The sequence below is a fragment of the Achroia grisella genome, unplaced genomic scaffold (genome assembly GCF_030625045.1).
Source record: "Achroia grisella isolate CSIRO2021 unplaced genomic scaffold, CSIRO_AGI_Agris_v1 utg504, whole genome shotgun sequence".
Lineage (NCBI taxonomy): Eukaryota > Metazoa > Arthropoda > Insecta > Lepidoptera > Pyralidae > Achroia > Achroia grisella.
Genome location: NW_026712899.1, coordinates 361,993 through 384,752, shown reverse-complemented (window position 1 = coordinate 384,752; position 22,760 = coordinate 361,993). Strand labels below are relative to the sequence as shown.

The 22,760-nt window shown below is 34.6% G+C and overlaps 1 protein-coding gene across 1 annotated transcript in view; it reads left to right on the top strand.

The window, feature by feature from the left end:
* The window catches only part of LOC131846185 (polypeptide N-acetylgalactosaminyltransferase 2-like), a 131,122-nt gene that overhangs the window by 551 nt on the left and 107,811 nt on the right, over positions 1–22,760 (top strand). The gene's annotated exons all lie outside the window — the stretch shown is intronic.

Below are 22,760 nucleotides of genomic sequence, written 5' to 3'. Positions count from 1 at the left end.
CGTATTTGCAAATATGTTTCGGTACGTTTATCATCGGGCTGGCCCTATGGTTAATTGGAATCCGTCAAAAAAAAAAAAAAATTCAAAAATTCGTCGTTTTGTGATGTTTAGTTTTCATTAGAGATTAATTCAAACTTGCTTCCATCCTATATGTTTATAATAGGATGACTGTATGTTTTAATTTATATCTGTTATATTATATATGTATATGTTAGTTTAGTTTATACTAGTTGCCCCACGCAACTTCGTCTGCATCACCCTTACTTGACTTTCATCTTTATATTTAGCCCATTTACATAATATCTTTTAAAATAATATCCGATATGTTATTCTGATGTATAACCTATATTACTGTAAAGTTACATCAAAATACGTTCAATAGTTTTGCGTGAAAGAGTAACAAACATCCATCCATAATCACAAACTTTCGTGTTTATAATATTACTAGCTTTTGCCCGCGATTTCGCTCGAGTTAATTTATCCCCTTAGCGATGGAATTTATCAAAATCCTTTCTTAGGTGATGTCGTCATAGTAGCTTTATGCATGCAAAGTCTCAGCCCGATCGGTTTAAAGTTGACAAAGTTTCATACAAACTTTCATCCCCTATTTTATCCCCTTGGGAGTTGAATTAATCAAAATCCTTTCTTAGCAGATGCCTAAGTCATAACATCTACTTGCATGCCAAATTTCAGCCCGATCCATCCAGTGGTTTGGTCTGTGCGTTGATAGATCACTGTGTCAGTCAGTCAGTCACCTTTGAGTCAATTATATATTTATATTCATCATCGCAGCTCGGAACACGTCCACTGCTGGACATAGGCCTCCCCCAAAGATCTCCACGACGATCGGTCCTGCGCTGCTCGCATCCATTTATTTATTAAAGTTGAATAATTATATTTCATACATAAATTAAGAAATTGTATGATAAAAACTTACCTACTTACCTTGAGCGAAACAAAACCAGTCTTAAATCCTTAAGTTCATAGTCTATTTATATATTTATATACATATATATTATTATTATATACTTATATAGTATAATAACTTAAGAAAGATTTTACATATGAATGTGGATGGTTATAAGGGCAGAGGAAGACCGAAAAAGAGATGGATGGACTGTGTGACAGATGATATGGTGAGAAAGGGAGTAAATAACGAGATGACTGCGAACAGGGATGAATGGAGAGAAATACATATTACGACGACCACAAATAAATGGGATAAGGAAGAAGCAGATGGTGACCTGTACACTATTTATATTGTAATGTATAGTTATATTGTACTAGCTACTTGCCCCGGCTTCGCACGGGTGTACATGTATTATATATATACACCTTCCTCTTGAATCACTCTATCTATTAAAAAAACCGTTTCAAAATCCGTTGCGTAGTTTTGAAGATTTAACATTGGGACAGACAGCGACAGCGACTTTGTTTTATACTATGTAGTAATGTATAAATTGTATATAGTAACATTACAATTTTTTTTACTATTTACGAGATTATTAACGGAAATATATATTTTTGAATACTAGTTGTATCGTGTGACGCCATTCGTTTGGTATTCGGCCTGCTATAACGACCATATTACGTAATTATAATATTTAACACTAGCTCGCCCGAGCAACTTCTACTGATCACACTTACTTGATATTCATCATTATATTTCAGCCAATTTAGATAATATCTTTTTAAATTGTAGGCTATATGTTATTCTGATGTATAAGCTATATTACTGTAAAGTTTCATTAAAATCCGTTCAGTAGTTTTTGCGTGAAAGACTAACAAACATCCATCCATACTCACAAACTTTCGCGTTTATAATATTAATCAGATAAGATCGTACATCACGCATCCATCCTAGTTATTTTAATATAATATATCTAAAAACACATACTTTCAAATAAAAAAACCTATTATATATATAAAATAAAGTACAGTATAAAATAAAGTTACTGTCGCTGTCTGTCCCTATGCTTAAATCTATAAAACTACGCAATGGATTTTGAAGCGTTTTTTTATAGATAGAGTGATAAAAGAGGAAGGTTTATAAATATACTAGCTTTTGCACGCGGCTTCGCTCGGGTTATTTTATCCCCTTAGGGGTGGAATATATCAATGTCCTTTCTTAGAGGATGCCTACGTAAAAGTAGCTTTATGCATGCAAAGTCTCAGCCCGATCGGTTTAAAATTGACAAAGTTTCATACAAACTTTCATCCCCTATTTTATCCCCTTAGGGGTAGAATTAATCAAAATCCTTTCTTAGCGGATGCCTACGTCATAACATCTACCTGCATACCAGATTTCAACCCGATACGTCCAGTGGTTTGGGCTGTGCGTTGATAGATCACTATGTTCAGTCACCTTTGAGTTACATATATTTTAATGTACACCCGTGCAAAGCCGGGGCGAGTAGCTAAAGAGAGTCATGTAGAGTTAAATAAAGAGAACAACAGCTCAAGCTGCCAGAGGCAGTTGTTATAAGTGTATATTCACAATACTTTCAAAATGCCATTAGACAGACAGTGGTCTAGAGACGTGAGAATTGTTCACGTAATACTATATAATTGTAATACAAGACTGCACAACAACCTTACATCGCCTACTTTCTGTTATATTAATTTAAAACCACCAAAAAAAATTTCACGAGTATGTAAAAAAAAATTTGTACTGGCTTTTACCCGCGGCTTCGCTCGCATAACTTCATAGTGATAGATGGCGCTGAATTAGCAAAATTTTGTTATTTTTTGTTTTCTATAAAAAAAAATGTTTTTTTTTAAATAAAAAAACTGTCCAATGTTAATTCTAATACCTGCAGGAACATGTATACAAAATTTCATGAAGATCGGTTCAGTAGTTTTTGCGTGAATGCGTAATAAACATCCGTACTTTCACATTTAGAATATTATATAAGTATATAGATTACCATGGTGGCAAACAAGCATACGGCCCGTCTGATGGTAAACTGTTACTGTAGCCTATCACATTTAAAACACCACAGTTGCCACGTGCTCGTATCCGACCCTTATTGAGAAACCCCATGCTGTAGTCTCTTGAGAAAACCTCGGCAGATAGTTCATTCTATAATCTAAGTGTACGCGGGAGGAAGCTCTTCTGAAACCGCACTGTCCAAGACCTGGGTTCTAGAGTGTGGGGATGAACCCTGTGGGTTACTAACTGTGTAAAGATATCACTGAGCAGCGTACTTAAATTGGAAATCAGAGTTGAGAGCATGCTCAAGGATGATATAAAAATAATAATCTCAGGACAATTCACGCAGCGCCATTTAGACCCAAGTTAAGCTAGCTAAAGCTTGTGTTATGGGCACTAGATAACTGATACAAATACATAGATTTTTTTTTGTAAATACATATATATTATACATAGAAAACATTCAGACCGATACAAACAATCATACTCATGAATACAAAAGTTTGTGCATGTGAGGAATCGAACCCGCGACTATTGGACATAAAGCGGTGTGCTAGACCGCTATACCACCGAGGTCGTCGTAATCTCAGCGATTTGAATTTCATATAGTAAATCACATTCTGCAATCAGTGTTGCAAAGACGAAATTGCACTAAATGCATGAATTGAGTAAAAATGTATTACAAAATAATTAACAGTGAGAAGCGATATTGAGCCATATGTTTCTTATAATAAAAATCAATATTTGTTTGCAAGTTTTGTTAAGTGCAATACTGTTTATCAGATTGAAAAAAAATTCTATAATATTCCAAAAAACAATATGTTTATCAGATTGACGCAAAATTAAAAATGGTAAAGTCAATAATATTAACCTGAAAAACGTCAGAGGCCAGAGCCAATATAACAGATATACATGACGGACGATTGAACGGAGGCACGGAGCGAAAAAGTTGGAGTGTTTATATTATTATAAAAACAAATAAGAGATTTTGTGAATATTGTAGGCATTGGTTGTTTCTCTCCCTACTAACCGTGTTACGCCTAAATAGTCATACTAGTATTTTAAAAATATAACAAATATACATAAGTACGGCCGTCGGTTTTGTCCTTGTGCTGGTTGGCCCTAGTGTTATAAATAGTATAGTAAAAAATCTAAGTTACTTATTACGTTAGCTACTTGCCAAAAAGAGTCCCGTCAAAATCGGTCCAGTCATTTCAGAGATTAGCCGGAATAAACAGACAGACAAAAATTGTAAAAAATGTTATTTTGGTGTATGTACCGTATTTTTATTCATATGCATGTAGTAAAAAACGGTTTATCAATATTACAAACAGACACAACAATTTTATTTATATGTATAGATGATATTATATAAAAGTTTTGAATATAAATAGTTGCAATTAATCACACGTAGTTAATTAGTGATCAGATAATGTTTACATCGTTGCTAACTGGTTTCCACTCGGTTTCGTTCATTGGTTTTGTCAACATTTGAATTAGTTGTTTGCTGTTTGGTGTATGACAAACAACTGCCCATATGTGTTTATATATATACATATACGAGTATAGGTGTATATGTTTACATATATATGTATACAATACCAGAGACATCATACAGATTTTGTTTTTCATTTATTTTTTTATGTGAATATACATTTAGTAAAAAGCTGTTAATTTTAAATTACAAATAGACACTACAATTTTATTTATTTTATGTGACGGCCCCGGTTGTCTAGCTGTTTGTTTAGCACACCTTACTTCCGATGGTCGCGGGTTCAATTCCTCGCACGGCACAAACATTTGTATTCATGAGTATGATTGTTTGTGTTTGGTCTGTGTGTTTTCTATGTATAATATGTATGTATTTACGAACAATACATCATGTATAATTGTATATGTACCTATAACACAAGCTTTAGCTTAACTCGGGTCTAGATGGCGCTGTGTGAATTGTCCATAGATTATTACTAATTTGTGGAGTTTAAGTAAAAACTTATTACACAAAAAGTATTTGAAAACGTTAACGAAGTATCTAATCGATTTTGCATCCATTCCGTGATTTTGGTGGCATACAAAAATCTTGATACAATTTGTAATAGTAAGAAAAAGACGCAATGATATTAATAGAGGGAGCCAGATAGTATTTGCTGGGTTCAGCTGAAAGATGGGTACTCCGATCGATATTGCTCTGTGGGGGCGTGCGAGGGAGAAAACAACCCTATTGACACGATTAATTCATATTTTAGATTATTACTACCAACACACTTTAACTTTCGTTCGTAGTTTATAGAAATAGAAATAATCTTTACACTAAGAAAAAACTCTACGCCTTATTATGGAATTTGCGTTAATAGTTGAAGAAAAACTTCGTACCTTTCTACAAGAATGGCGTGGATGGCAGAGTATGAAATTTTGCACACTTATAGATATAGGGAAGGAGTGCATTATGCTAATACTTGTTTTTAAATTATACATGAAAATATATTAAACTACCTTTTGCCCGCGGCTTCGCTCGCGTTAATTTATCCCCTTAGTTGTGGAATTTATCAAAATCCTTTCTCAGGGGATGCCTACGTCATAGTAGCTTTATGCATGCAAAGTCTCAGCCCGATCGGTTTAAAATTGACAAAGTTTCATACAAACTTTCTTAACTATTTTATCCTCTTGGGGGTAGAATTAATCAAAATCCTTTCTTAGCGGATGCCTACGTCATAACATCTACCTGCATGCCAAATTTCAGCCCGATCCGTCCAGTGGTTTGGGCTGTGCGTTGATAGATCACTATGGTAGTCAGTCACCTTTGAGTTATATATATTTAGAAAAAAAAAGTATTTATGTCAGTTGTCTAGTACCCATAAAACAGGCTCTGCGTACCGTGGCACTAGATGTCGCTGTGTTAATTGTATAGGGCTATTTCTTTATTTATAACTAGAGTAGTCATTGTACACGAGTAATATGTTGTTTGGGCTTTCTCGGTTCTGTAGAGCATCAGAGATAGAATAGAATATAATAGATAATCATTTATTCAAATAAACTTACATTGAAGCACTTTTGAATAGTCATCACATTTTTTTCAATCTACCGTTCTTCTTGCTTTGCTTTTCTTGTGATGAGACAGCTTTCCGAATGAGCGGTAGATATAAAACAAATTGTTATGACTATTCAAAAGTGCTTAAATTAAGTTTATTTGAATAAATTATTTTCTATTTTATTTTCTATTCTATTCTATTCTATATATATATATTTATTTCGATAATTTAGCATTCCCTCCAGAGGAACACATTAAGCAATTAAAACTTTGGCCGTATCAAATCGCGCTGAAGTACTAATATATTTATATTAAAAAAAAATGTTATAATAAAAACAGTAGAGACAAATAAAATTAATAAAAAAATAGAGTAGACATTGTGAATACCTGACGCTACTCTACTTTAGAGCGGGCAGTTATGCACTTTTTATGGACAATAGCTAACGGTCAATGACACTAAGTTGGCAGTGGCGACAGCAACGTTATTTCGGCTACCATTGTCGGATTCCTCTATTGTATGCAACAGAACAAGTGGTATACAGTTCGAGTTAACCTCACCCACAATTAAAAAAAACGTATGCATGAATTTTTCTTTTTTAAATCGTTTTTTTACAGCGACGATTTAAAAAAAAACTTCATCGTATCACATTTTTGTTTATTTGAATAAAGATTTTTCTATTCTATTCTATTGCAACTATTTCATTAATCTTTTCACCTTTATTACTAAAGATATCCACTACATTATTCCAGATGGATAAAATTATATCATTACATAGTATAAAACAAAGTCGCTGTCGCTGTCTGTCCGTCTCCATGTATACTTAAATCTTTAAAACTACGCAACGGATTTTGAAGCGGTCTTTTTAATAGATAGAGTGATTCAAGAGGAAGGTTTATATATATAATACATGTACACCCGTGCGAAGCCGGGGCGATTAGCTAGTAATATTAATAAGGTAAGATTGTTTGAGATGTCAGCCAGTTAAATCGAGGTAGTGAACATCATCTCCATACCATCATCATATCCATATCATCATCATAAAAACTACCATCATCTTCATTGTTTTGTTATTTATTTTGTTTTGTTTTCTTCTTCTATTTTTGTTGTATATTGTTCTGTTTGTTGTTCCGTCATCTTCTCTATTATATTAATAATATAGTTATCAAATCACATATGTAGGCATGTATACCACAAATGTACAGTGGAAATTTTTCATTTATAAATAGATATAAGTTAAGTATATAATAAAATTTAAGCGTATTTACATAACCTAATTGTAACTAAGAACCTAAAATTAAAAAGCTTAAAAAATATATAATATGATGACTAAAATATATTATTAATAATATTATATTTATAAAAATGTATATATTTCAATAACGATACTCAAATTACACTTATATTAAAACCATAACTTTGTAAATCCATATAAACTCTGCTGAAGCGAGCGTAAATCACAGCCGCAAACGCTAAAGCTATAGAGTACACCAAAGAAATTCATTAAAAAAAAATACCAGTAACCAGTAGATCTGTTAAATTTGGTCATACATTATTTACGGAAGCATAGATTTCTCTCTAATTTGTCATTAAAACAGTCATTAACCGCCTGTATTTACACTACGTAACAAACGTTTCGTATATTAAACTGCAGTTTTAAGTAAAGTTAACTTTTATACGGTTAGAGAATCATGACCTAGTTAGTTATTTAAAACCCCGACATGGACCCCAAAACGTCATCAGAAGAAGCAGCTTCGCTCTCGGATATTACTGGCAGTTTTTACTCTACTGTTACTCTCCGATTGATCCCCCGTCCAATTCAAACGAGGACCGATGTTACGACGGCCTGAGACGAGGTTCGTACCCCTGGCGGTACCCTCAGACTAAAGTCGTATCCGTCAGGCGGGAGTTGGCCTTCAGCCGCTCAATAACTCCTTCCTTTGGTTTGGAGTGCCATCTGCACTCTCCCCTATCGTCCGGTGAAGCTGTAAAGGCATGAATCTGTATTATTGTAAACATGTACAACATTTATTTGAAAAGAATACGAGCTGAGATTCTCATCAGTTCTCATCTCGAAATCATTCCGAACTGACGGTAGATTTGACATATCATAAGAGTTTATAATAGACCTACATGAATAAAGATATTGAATTGAATATGAAATAAAAATTTTAATGTATTTTTTTTATTCTATCGCCACATTGAGAATGCAAATTCAGTAATGACGACTCACTAAGGACTGTTCAAAAGTGTTACTCCCAAACTTTTTTTTTTATATTTCTTTTTAAATTTAGGAACTTTTGTACCATCTAAGTACATGTCAGTCCTATTGTACCCTAAAAATAATCACTCCATTACCTCACCAGTGAACAAATTGCCTTAGTCGCACCGCCAGAAGGATCGGCTAAAACAGTTTGTATGGCACCAACATCTCATATATTTATTCTATGGTCTGACGTTATTCCATGTAGACTCTCGTTCCTGACACACTCCATCAGCAAATGATATACATCCTCTATTGTACCACATACTTCACAATAATTTCATACGTAAATTACAAAACTTTATGTTTAGTAAATATATATGTTTGTGGTAACGAAAAGGAAAGGTGGAGTGGTGACATTGCTTTCTTACTGCGTCACTGTACCGAATTAATGTACGTCTATTTTTATTGCTCATCTCGGAAACGGCTAAACTAATTTTGACGGGACTTTCACTGGCAGATAGCTAATGTTATGAGGAGTAACTAAGGTTTGTTTTAATTTAGAAATATTATATATTTTATAAAGAAAAGGGGTTAATTTGCAAGCGGACGAAGTCGCAATAAACAGTTAGTTAATTATCCCTTGACACTGGAGGATGATATAAGGGCAGTGGCGGGACCAACATGGAGAAGGATGCTATTGGACAGAGGAGCCTGGAGTCTTTTGGAGGAGGCCTATGTTGTGGTACAAGCTGATGATTTTCAGCACAAAGGCTAAAAATAAAAATAAAATAAAATAAATATCCCTAACCCTGTGGGATCCCTGACGGATTGGTAGCGGACTTTGAAAAAGGGAGCGCAGTAGATCTATACAGTGTTACAGGTCTTAGCACCTGGCAATAGCCCAAAAACCTCAATAAAAAAAAGTTAATTGTAATTTCCATGTTGCTGACATACTGGCCATATGTTATAATATATATAACATATGGCCAGTATGTCAGCAACATGGAAATATGTATAATAACTTTATATATATTATTGCACTGAATAAAATATTTTTCTTTCTTTCATTCTTTCTGTTATAATATATATAAAGTTATTATACATCCTATTTACATTGTAATTGCTATTAAGAATTTTATTATATGCTAGCTGCCCGCGACTTCGTCCGCGTGGATTTTAACATTATTTTTCTAAAATAACAGTAGCCTAAATTACTACTTATTACATCAGCTACCGGCCAATAAAAGTCCCGTCAAAATCGGTCCAACCATTTCAGAGATTAAAAAATTCGTCAATAATAATAATAATCTCAGGACAATTCACACAGCGGCATCTAACCCAAGTTAAGCTAGCTAAAGCTTGTGTTATGGGTACTAGATAACTGATACATATACATAGATTTTTTTGTAAATACATACATATTATACATAGAAGACACCCAGACTGATACAAACAATCATACTCATGAATACAAATGTTTGTGCCGTGCGAGAAATAGAAATAATCTTTATTCAAATAAACTCATTACAAGCACTTTTGAATAATCATATTATGATTCTACCACTCATTCGAAACGCAGATTCATCACAAGAAGAATGAGCAAGAAACTTGTGTGTTGCTCTTTTGAATAGATTTTTTTTATATAAGTAATTACAGAGAGACTACAGCATGGGGTTTTTCAAGAAGGGTATATTAAGGTTTCTTAAGGGTCGGCAACGTGCACGTGACTCCCCTGGTGTTTCAGGCTATGGTAATCGTCTACCATAAGATGAGCCGTATGCTTGTTTGCCACATACGTGGTGTAAAAAAACATCTCGTGGCAATTATAATTTCGTTACCAAATAAACAGTTACGGTGAATATTTATTCAAATCTATCGAGAAAGTAATTTTCTATTTCTTGCCTGATTATGCGTGATGTTTTTAGAATGCAATGAAGATTAGGCTTTTTTGTAATCGATCTATAAATAGTATTCACGCATTGACCTCGGTGGTCTAGCACACCGCTTTACGTCCGATGGTCGCGGGTTCGATTCCTCGCGGGTTCGATTCCTCGCACGGCATAAACATTTGTATTCATGAGTATGATTGTTTGTATCGGTCTGGGTATTTTCTATGTATAATATGTATGTATTTACAAAAAAAAATATCTATGTATATGTATCAGTTATCTAGTACCCATAACACAAGGTTTAGCTAGCTTAACTTGCGTCTAGATGGCGCTGTGTGAATTGTCTTGAGATTATTGTTATTATTACTGAACAAAGACTATAACTCACTAAATGAATACTTAAATGATTTTCACTTAATATTACACATAGACACCTACATATATATTCAACACGTAAAAATAAGGGGTGGAAATTTCTGTAGAAATTTGTTATTTTTGTAGCTAAAATAAAAACACTTTATTTATGGCTGTATTTAGGTCAGATTATTTAATAATCAAGGTTCACTATTCAACGCGGACGAAACGCGGGCACAGCTAGTATAAGCTACGTTTACATTCAGCCGCTTCCCCTGCCACTCGCGCTGCCGGAAATATTGCCGGGCGACAACTGAGCGAGAGGGCTGAATGTAAAAACACGCTGCCACTCGCGCTGCCAGTCCTTTGACTCGCGCACAAAAAACCGACAATCGAGGGAGCGCCGGGCAGCACTTGTGGCAGTACCATATTCATGGGAAGTGTTTCCACTCGTGTTTACACTCTCGCGCTGCTCACTTCCCTGCCCACTCGGGCTGATTGTAAATTGGGCATAAAAGAAAAGTGAAGTAAAAAACTAATCCTATCAGCTTCTGATTCATTTTCTGTCGTGTTCCATAAAAGCAATCTCATCTCTCGCCACGAGTTTAATAGACCTCTTATCAGTCCTTATCAGTAAATTGGCTTCCCCTGTTTAACAGTAAATATTGATAACAGTTATCTCTATAATAGCATCACACTTGTAGTAGGTTATATCAATACTACTTAAGCACTTAAAAAATTACCAGACGGGGATACCAGACTATATTACTAACAATAGAGAGATAAATTACTAACAATAATATCCCTGGATAATTAACACATCGCCATCTAGTCCCAAGCTAAGCAGAGCTAGCTATGGGAACTAGGTAACTGATATTAATACATTTTTTTTGTAAATACATACACACTCATTCCCCCTGGAAACCATCGTGATAAATTCCCGCTGAATTTGTCACAGTGGGCTAACTGATCTGACTTCATGTTCATCCTATCATCCTCCACTGGTGCCCCGCCAGCGTAAACCGTTAGCGCAGAAGGGTGCACTATTCCATTACCAACCCCTAAAAAAATATACATAGTAAATACCCAGACCTATACAAACAAGCATACTAATGAATTCAATTTTTGTAGCGAGGAATCGAACCTGCGACCATCGGGTGAAAAGCGGTGTGCTAACCACCGAGGCCGGCAAGGAATCAGTTGAAAGATTTTATCAGATTTATTTGCCCTGATTTGCGTATACTGTTATTAAGTAGAACAGAGGAAATAACGGCCTCAATGATGTAGCGGTTTAATACACCGCCGCCGAGGAATCGAATCCTATTCGACGGGAAGTTTCCGGGTTCTATTCCTGCGCGGTACAAACATATGTTCTCATGAGTACAGTAGTATAATTTTTGACAGTTCTGTAATTGATTCTAATTTGTAAGCGGCCCGCGATTACACCATCCGGGATATACCGTGCTACACCGATATAGAAACCTAATCCAGTCTCAATAGGTCACTGGAACACCACGATTAGAGGTCTAAAACAATTGAAATTCACAATAGGTTTGACAATTTATTATGGTACAAAGTCGATGGTAAGGAAAGAAAGAAAAACAGTTATGTAGCTATATGTATATTAACAAATAGAAATAGAAATATTTCTATTTCTATAATCTATATATTAACTGGCTACCCACCCCGGGTTCGCACGGGTGTATATGTATTATATATATAAACCTTCCTCTTGAATCACTCTATCTACTAAAAAAAACCGCTTCAAAATTCGTTGCGTAGTTTTAAAGTTTTAGGCATACATAGGGACAGACAGCGACAGCGATTTTATTTGATACTAGCTTTTGGCAAAAGCTAGTCTATCATAAAGATTGGCAACATTTAAGTTGACAAAAGTACTTAATGTCTCTGTATTAAGTGTTGTATATTTTGAATTGAATTGAAAATATAATTAGTGGCAGAAAAATTAAAATGATTTTGCCATTGGGCTACTTTTGGCTTGGTACTAAAAAAAACATCATAAAAATTTGAATGCGTGGAGACCCTACAGGGGTCTCTCTTAATGCATAAATTGGTGAATGATTCTACATCATGAGGAGATGGTTCCTCTAAGTTCCCTTGGGATCAGGGGATCACAGCAATAGAAACCAAAGCTATAGTATTCAACTATTATATTTTATAACAAATTTTTCGGTGCGTGAAATAATATATATTTGTATTGTTCAAAATGACGCGGATGTCTTATTAAAATGGAGGTCGTTTACTTTGTGAATATTTAGGGTTCCCACTCGTAATCTATACATCTATACATATAAATAAAATTGGAGTGTCTGTTTGTAATATTGAAGTAACCGATTTTTACTACATGCATATGAATATGAATACAGTACATACACCAAAATAATATTTTTTACAATTGTTGTCTGTCTGTCTGTTTGTTCCGGTTAATCTCAGAAATGGCTGGACAGATTTTGACGGGACTTTTATTGACAAGTAGCTGATGTAATAAGGAGTAACTTAGACTAGTTTTATTTTATATTTTTTTTTATTTAAAAGTTTTTAATTTTTGGTTAAATTTCATGCGGACGAAGTCGCGGTTAGCTAGTTTCAAATAAATATTGTACATGTTTATATATACAGATTCATTTAAATTCAAATTTGGAAGAATATGGTGACCACCAGCATATGATATTGCAAAATCAAAATGTATAATTGTAGTTGGTGGAGGTGGCAACCCTATGGGTGCCTGCAGTGCGTGTAAAGTCATGCCACACAACACTCCTAATTGATTCTGAACACGTAGACCTTATATACAGAGCTTTGCGTCCGATAACACTACGCTAATATTGTCACGACTGTAATGCGGATGAGGTAGACAGAAGTACCGTGGACTGTCAACTGTGGTAAACATCGTGAACCTAATGTAGCAAGGGGACGAGGTTTAGACTCATTTCCGGACTACTCTGATGCTGTTGGCCGCAGCTGGCCTTTACAGCTTCACCGAACGATAGGAGGCGAGTGCAGATGGCACTCCAAACCAATTATGGAGCGGCTGAAGGCCAACTCCCGCCTGACGGATACGACTTTAGTCTGAGGGCACCGCTACGGGTTCGAACCTCGTCTCAGGCCGTCGTAATATCGATCCCCATTTGAACTGGACGGGGGATCGATCGGAGGGTAACAGTAGAGTAAAATCTGTCTGTAATATCTGAGAGCGAAGCTGCTTGTTCTCATGATGTCGGGGTTTCGGGCTGAAGGCCAACTACCGTCTGACGGCACCGATAGAGGTTCTATCTTCTGCTTAGGCCGTCGTAAGTTTGATCCCAGAATCATTGTCGAAAAAAAATATAATAGTTTCGTTGAAAAATATATTGGTTTACAGTTTAATACGAAAAGTATTACTAAATGAGAGCACAAAAATGTTTTTCATGTATGTTCGTCTTGTTTCATTTCAAATATAGCAATTCAAATTCAAATTCAAAAATCATTTATTCATGTAGGACATATTAGCCGCTTATAAACGTCAAATTTTTACATTCTAATTTTTTTTTCCCTACCGTCCAGTTCGGTATATAGATCCAATTGAGAAGAACTGGCAAGAAACTCAATTGAATTACTTTTTTTTTAAAGCTAGTTTATTTACAATGTATATTTATATAGGTGTCTATGTCTAACATTAAATGACAATTCAGTGCATGAACAACTATTGCCATGCATGCTCGTCATTCAATTAATCGTTTAGTGAGTAATAGACTTTGCTCAATAATAATACTAGTGTATGGAGATACGTGAATTTTAAAAATATGTCTTTGTAATTTCACATAAAATATAGAACTAATCGTCTAGAATAAAAAGTTACGATTCCACAAATCGGTAGCGGTTTAGTTACAATTTATAACAGCTGGTAACACTATTTGAAAATTGGATATTCAAAAAACACCCTTTAGCTTTTTATTTCATTCAAGACCAAGTTTATTCCCCTAAGATCGAACCCCCGTTCAAGTCAAACGGGATCGAAACTACAATGGCCTGAGCCGAGGTTTGGACCTCCTCCTATGGCCTGTCTAGCGGTCTAGCACATCGCTTTATAACCGATGGTCGCGGGTTCGATTCCTCGCACGGCACAAACATTTGTATTTATGAGTATGATTGTTTGTATCGGTCTAGGTGTTTTCTATGTATAATATGTATTTACAATATATATATATATATATATATATACATATGTATCAATTATCTAGTACCCATAAAACAGGCTTTAGCTAGCTTAACATGGGACTAGATGGCGCTGTGTGAATTGTCCTGAGATTAATATTATTATTATGATTATTATATTATACATAGAAGAGTAAACAATTACAGCAAAACACATATCCAAAATTAATTTCTGTTAGATTACTAATTAATAATTAGTTCTGGGCGGCACAGGTCTGATTATTAATTAGTTATCTAACATTCTTTATTCTAAAATCAATAGAAATAGAGATAAAAATAATCTTTACTCAAATAAACTTAATATGAGCACTTTTGAATAGTCAAGTTTTTTGATTCTACCACTCATTCGGAATGCAGATTCATCAGAAGAAGAATGAGCAAGAAACTTGTGTGTTGCTCTTATAAATAAATATTGATTTAATTATATTAAGGCATGCGACAATCAACATAGAAACCGCTACAATGTGCCTAATAGGCACATTGTAGCGGTTTTGACCAGTATTATAACAGAACTAGCTGTTCCCGCGACTTCGTCCGCGTGGAATTAAACTTAATTTTTCTAAAATAAAAGTAGCCTAAGTTATTCCTTATTACATCAGCTACCTGCCGACAGACAAAAATTGTAAAAAATGTTATTCTGGTGTATGTACCGTATTTGTAATCATATGTATGTAGTAAAAAACGGTTATTTCAATGTAACAAACACACTCCAATTTTATTTATATGTATGTATAGATGGGTATGTCTGTCTGTCGAGCAGTCGCGTGACGTCACATAACCTACATAGCATCGTTAGATAATATTTTTCAAAAGATGCTAATCTCGCGGTAACATTAATATATACATGTGTTTGTTAAGTGGGTCACTACAATCATTATGTGTAAAACATAGTGAGTATGAATGTAAAAAATTTAACAGTCTATTGCCTACAAATGGAGAATTACACAATTTGTATTCAAAATAGGCTTTCACGAGCACTGATTAGACTTTTTGCTTTTGCAATAGCATATATTGGTGCTAGCTTATATGCATAGCATATATGCTTTCGAGATGTGCTGTTGGCGCAAAATGTTAGGAACATCATGGACCGAGCGTCGCACTAATGCATCTGTTTTGGAACAACTGGATATCAGAACCCGTCTCTCTACTGTGTGCTTCCAGCGTCTGCTAACTTTTTTCGGCCACGTGGCCCGCCGAAAACCAGATAATTTTGAAAAAAATATAATGTTGGGCCACGTGGACGGTAGAAGGGGCAGAGGTAGGGCACCTGCACGTTGGACTGATGATTGTACGAGAAGCAATCAAACGAAATATACAGTCGGCGGTCCATTTAGCACAGGATAGAAATGCCTGGAGAGTATTGGTTGGAAGGAGCATTCCTGGTGGTCACGACCCTCAGTCTTGAGGAACCGACAAAGAAGAAGAAGAATATTGATGGTCAAACTCTATTCTCCAAAATTTGAATTTAACAATCTGTATCATTGTAAACATGTACAACATTTATTTGAAAAGAATACGAGCTGAGTTTCTTCTTGTTTTATAAGGTTAAAACTTGTGGCGTGGTGGGCCGGGTCGATGTGTCTAATATGCTTGAGCGCAATGATGGCTGGCTCATCCGTCATATTCGTGAACGGCTGCTGCTCGTGGGGACTGTTGTATTCAAGTTACGAACACTGATTAGTCTTTGTTTTGCAATAGCATATGCTGGCGGTCACTCAATTCTCCAAATTTGAATTTATAAATGAATCTGTATTATTGTAAACATGTACAACATTTATTTGAAAAGAATACGAGCTGAGTTTCTTGTCAGTTCTCATCTCGAAATCATTCCGAACTGACGGTGGATTTGACATATCATAAGTCTGTAATAGACCTATATGAATAAATATATTTTGAATTTGAATTTTGTTAAGAAACTCTTTTGATATTAATATATTTAAAGATTTCTGTATTCTTGAATCAAAATTATATAATTGTCACTTCAATCTCTACCATTTTACCGTTACATTTTTCCAGTCACAAATAGTTTTACTACATATTTCTACAACAGAATTGAATCCCATTCCACATTATCAATAATCACCTTCTCCGTTAAAAATAAAGATAATAATAATAATCTCAGGACAATTCACACAGCGCCATCTAGACCCAAGTTAAGCTAACTAAAGCTTGTGTTATCGGTACTAGACAACTGATACAAATACATAGATAATTTTTTTTTTCGTAAATACATACATATTATACATAGAAAATACCCAGACCGATACAAACAATCATACTCATGAATACAAATGTTTGTGCCGTGCGAGGAATCGAACCCGCGACCATCGGTCGTAAAGCGGTGTGCTAGATCGCTAGACCACTGAGGTCGTCGATATTTTGAATTTGAATGCATTATAACTATTTATAATTTTCTAGTTTACCTATATCCGGAAATTGTGTAACTTTGTTTATATACACGCGTTAGTGCAAACGAGTCTGTAAGATTCTTTAGTCGACGCGTCGCTTGAGGCGCCTCCAACATTCAAAATTCGTCACATTTTTGCAATTATAATGACTATGCTTATTACACAATATAGCGGTAGTCTCAATGACAGCGGTGTCATGAGCGGAGCGATTTACTCGCTGTTAAATAACTAGGAGTGGGGAAGGAGATTGTCGATTAATAATAACCCCATTGCCAGCAATGTACCATGTCAGGTTGATCTCCACGCGGTTTCCCCTGGAAACCATCATGTTAAATTCCTGGTGAATTTGCCACGATGGACTGACTGACGTGACCTCATGCTCATCTTATCATCCTCCACTGGTGCCCCGATAGCATATATAGGAGTTGTACTAATAATTTACGTTCATTAACGGCTAAAATGTCCTACATGAATTAATAATGTTTGAATTTGAATTTGAATAATTATAATAGAAAACAAAATAACTGAAACAACCATTATTTTTTTCACTTTATTTTGAGTATTATAATAATTTAAAATTTTATTCCAAATAAAAAAATAATTATTACGGTAATTTAGTACTAATAACGTTATATAAACTCTTTTTATAACCAAAATCTTTCCCCCATTTAACAAACAATAAAGCTGAAATACCTTTATATTAGAGAAACCCAAAATCCGCTCATAAAATCGCCATGGTCGCTGTCGATCCGACTGCAACCTTATCTCAAAGCCATCGGGTACCAAACAGAGCGGGTCGGATGCAAAGTGAATATAGTTACTCAACGTTTGTTTAATCAATAAATTGATGAGATGCAGGCCACAGATCACGGAGATCAGTGGTCCAGCACTGGAACAAATTACCGTATTTATTTCCCAAACTATTGCTTAGACAATTCATTTAGATTCATTCTCTCTTTCTATTATTTCACTGATTGTTGTTGCAGTGAAATACTGTAATTGTAAACTAGTTTCTTCCTGTGTCTTCGTCTGCAATCATGATCCTGAAGGTTTAATAGGTTGAAACTAGTTTTCTAGTTTTAATTTCTTATTCTATTATTTGACTGATTGTTTTTGTCCTGTGTCAGTGAAATCATGATCTGAAGGTAATTAGTTTTCTAGTTTTAATTTCTTATTCTATTATTTCAATGATTGTTGTTGCAGTGAAAAACTGTAATTGTAAGCTAGCTTCATCCTTTGTCTTCGTCTGCAATATCGTGATCTTCCAGCATGGGGTTTTTCAAGAAGAGTATATTATGAGCAACACACAAGTTTCTTACTCATTCTTCTTGTGATGAGTCTGCATTCCGAATGAGTGGTAGAATAAAAAAATGTGACTATTCAAAAGTGCTTACATTAAGTTTATTTGAATAAAGATTATTTCTATTTCTAAGGACGGCCTCGGTGTTCTAGTGGTTTAGCACACAGCCTTATTCCGATGGTCGCTGGTTCGATTCTTCGCACGGCACAAACATTTGTATTCATGAGTATAATTGTTTGCATCGGTCTGAGTGTTTTCTATGTATAATATGTATGTATTTACGAAAAAAACTATATCTCTGTATTTGTATCAGTTATCTAGTACCAATAACACAAGCTTTATTTAGCTTAACTTAGGTCTAGATGGCGCTGTGTGAATTATCCTGAGATATTATTATAACTATGGGATGGCAACGTGCACGTGACACCACTGGTGTTTCAGGCGTCCATAGGCTACGGTAACCGTTTACCATCAGATGGGCCGTATGTTTGTTCGCCACCATAGTGTAAAAAAATATGACCAAATAAAATATATCCTATTTCCTTTCTTATCCAAAGTGCTTGATCAAACTATTAGGTCTTAATAAGACCAGATAGCAAGACAAACGGGCTCATTTTGGCTTTTATATTATTATTTAATATTAGTAGAATTTATAACTACATTTTTTTTTATAGGAAAAACTTGCTGTCGCATCTGTTTAGAAAAAGATACGCCATGGGGATATAAAAAATAGAATAAGATACCAAAGGATTGTTGGAATTACCCTTAAATAAATCCCCCCATTGTGTTAAATCATATTTACTGAGCAAAGGTATTATGATAAACGATTTTTGAATATTTGTGCAGAATAGTTTCACACAATTGTTCATTTAATGTTAGACAAAACATATAAATATACAGTTAGTAAATATTAAAAAAAAGTAATTCATTATTTGTTCTTCTCAATATGAGTATATACAATTATTACGTATTAATGAAAAATTTATAAATTATACATGTAAATGATTTTTAATTAATTTGAATTTGAACACTGTATGATAATATTAGTAGATTAGCCATCTAGTAGTTCTTTCTTGAATTTATTTCGACATAAATTTACAATTTCACTTAGCAATTTATTATATATTTTAATCGCGATGGCGTGACAGTTTGAGCTGCATAATGACGTCTTTATAGATGGTAACATCAATTTGTCTAAGTGTCTTGTACTGTATTTACTGGGAATATCTTGTCTCCATTTGAACAGTTCAGGATGCAGTCTTACAAATTGGCATATTTACAAGGCAAATGATGGTATACGCTGATGAGGCATCAGTGGAAGATAACAATTTCACCAGATTTGTCACGATGGCCTATTTTTTTTTATTGGGTTGTTTGGGATATTGTCAGATGTGTAGCACCTGTAGCACTGCGACCTACATAGATCTATTGTGCTTGCCCTTTTCAAAGTTCGCTACCTAGACCCGTCAGGGACAAGAATTGAAGGATATTCTTAGGAGCGATGGTTTTTATCTCCTCGGGAAATAGTGTAAACTTTCCAAAAGAGATATTTCGTTTATGCATGAGTGGGCTACAACCACATAGGATGTGAAGCGGCGTTTCCTCTTCAGTTTGTCAGAATCTGCAGATACTACGTGCATAGGCCTAGTTTTGCACGATGGCCTAACTGATTTGGCCTCATACTCATCTTATCATCCTTCACTGGTGCACCGCTAGCGTAAATCGCTAGCGCAGTCGGGTGCACCAATCCATTATCATCCATAAAAAAACTATTAAGCTTTTTTCCTATACTACAATAAAATCTCTATAGAAAATGAATTTGATTGTAACAATGCAACAGTTTCACAACCGATCTACCATACTCACATTAGTTTCACTCCAATGAAACCATGGGGAAAGTGTGGAAAACTGACTTCTTGCTGGCACCATGTCACGTTACCTGCCTTGATTTCACTTGTAATTTCCCATAAAAGTCACTAAGTTGATGTAAAAAATCGAATTAACCTGTAGTTCTCGATTAATAACGCACGGTCGAACTCGAGATCGATTTCAGATGAATTGTACCGATGAGTTACATTCACGATTTAAAACGAAAAGGCGTAGTGCAAATTAATGTAATTGTAATGAATGGATTTAAGACAAATAGCTTTCTATTAAATCTGTCAAAGTATAAATATATATATAACTCAAAGGTGACTGACATAGTGATCTATCAACGCACAGCCCAAACCACTGGACGGATCGGGATGAAATTTGGCATGCAGGCAGATGTTTACTTAATTTTTTCGACATAATTTTTTATTTTCATTTTTATTATATTATTATTTAGGATTGGAATTATTATTTTTTATTATATTAAAATACATATTTTTCATCAAACCCCTATTTTTTATAGCGTTATTAATTTATAGCTATAGGGACAGCTAGTATCTTGTATATAAAATTCTCGTGTCACAATGTTAGTTACTATACTCCTCCCAAATGGCTTGATCGATTTTTATGAAATTTTATATTTTAGAATTTATATATAAGCCACCTGTAACATTTTATTTATATATACATATATATTTTATTATTTATATCAGAGAATATTGTCAGACGATCTGTCTGTCTGTCGTGATATCACGCAAAAACTACTTAACCGATATAAATAAAATTTGGTACACATATAGTTTAAACCCTAAGAAAAGCCATAGGCTACTTTTTAATGCGAAAAAAGGGTTGTAAGTGGTTGAAAGAGGACATATAGGATTATATGTATGACTGGTTGTATGTAAGTAACGTAATTTTTAAAAATAGATGGCTTGAAACTTATTTTTAGGCTGTTGATTATATATATAAACAAACAACCTCGATGGGCTAGTGGTATAGCCTACCACTTTATTCTCCGAAGATCGCAGGTTCGATTCCTCGTACGGTACAAAAATTTGTATTCATGAGTATGATTGTTTGTATCGGTCTGGGTGTGGGACTAGATGGTACTGTGTTAATTTTCCAGGGTTATTTATTTATTATTAATGTCACATTCAAGTTTTGTTAAAACTTATCCATAAGGGGGTAAATAAAAATGCATTCCACTATTTCACACGGACGAAGTCACAGTACAGAGCTAGTCGCAATATGAAAACGTTGCCTAACTCTCTATAATCAGAATATGACATTCATATCAGTTTTAATGAGTGTACAAGCTTGCAAATGTCGCAAACGCTGGGAATCGGGCCAATGTGCGCGGAGCAAGAAACTGTGCATTGTTAATTCCGATGGTCACGTGATCGAGATCTAGTATTGCATTGCATCTTACCTCACTATATATGTTTTTATGAATGTTAATGAAATATATAAAATAAGGAATGAAGAAGTGCTTGAAATAGAAATAGAAATAAAAATAGAAATAGAAATAATCTTTGTTCAAATAAACTCATTACAAGCACTTTTTAATAGTCATATTTTGATTCTACCACTCATTCGGAACGCAGATTTATCACAAGAAGAATGAGCAAGAAACTTGTGTGTTGCTCTTTTAAATAGATGTTTTTTTATATAAATAATTACAGTATAACAAGTAAGAGGCATGCGATAATCATTATTAGTGTAATCAGATAATATTGTCAGTGCTATGGATTTAAAGTTTTTCTATAAAAACATTATTATCGTTAACGAATTCTTCAATTTTATAGTAAGCTTTTTTGCAAAGGAACTGTTTTATTTGACATTTAAATCTTTTTTTCTGGCAGATTTATAACAGACTCTGGTATTTTATTGTAAAACCTTACGCAATTTCCATAAAACGAATTACTAACTTTAGCCAAACGACATTTAGGTAAAATCAGTTTGTTATTGTTACGTAAGCTTGAAAGGGTTAAAGCAAAGAGACAGATCATAGATATTATAGAGAATAGGCGGGAAAAAATGTTGGGGCACTTGATACGACACGACGAACTAATTAATAACATTATTGAAGGAAAAATAGATGGAAAGAGAGGAAGGGGCAGACCGAGACACAGCTATATCAAGCAAGTTAAAGAAACAGTTGGAGTCGTGTCGTATCAACAGCTAAAAGGACTGATAGAAGATCGTGGAAGGTGGCGGGAGCTCCACCGACAAGAGAACAGCTCTTAAATTGTGAATGAATGAAATGTAATGCTCGGCCGCTCGGCTCCTGACTGAAAACTTATTATTGAAATTTTTTTTTTTTTTTTCTCAGGACAATTCACACAGCACCATCTAGACCCAAGTTAAGCTAGCTAAAGCTTGTGTTATGGGTACTAGATAACTGATACAAATACATAGATATTTTTTTTCGTAAATACATACTTAATATACATAGAAAACACCCAGACCGACACAAACAATCATACTCATGAATACAAATGTTTGTGCCGTGCGAGGAATCGAACCCGCGACCATCGGACGTAAAGCGGTGTGTTAGA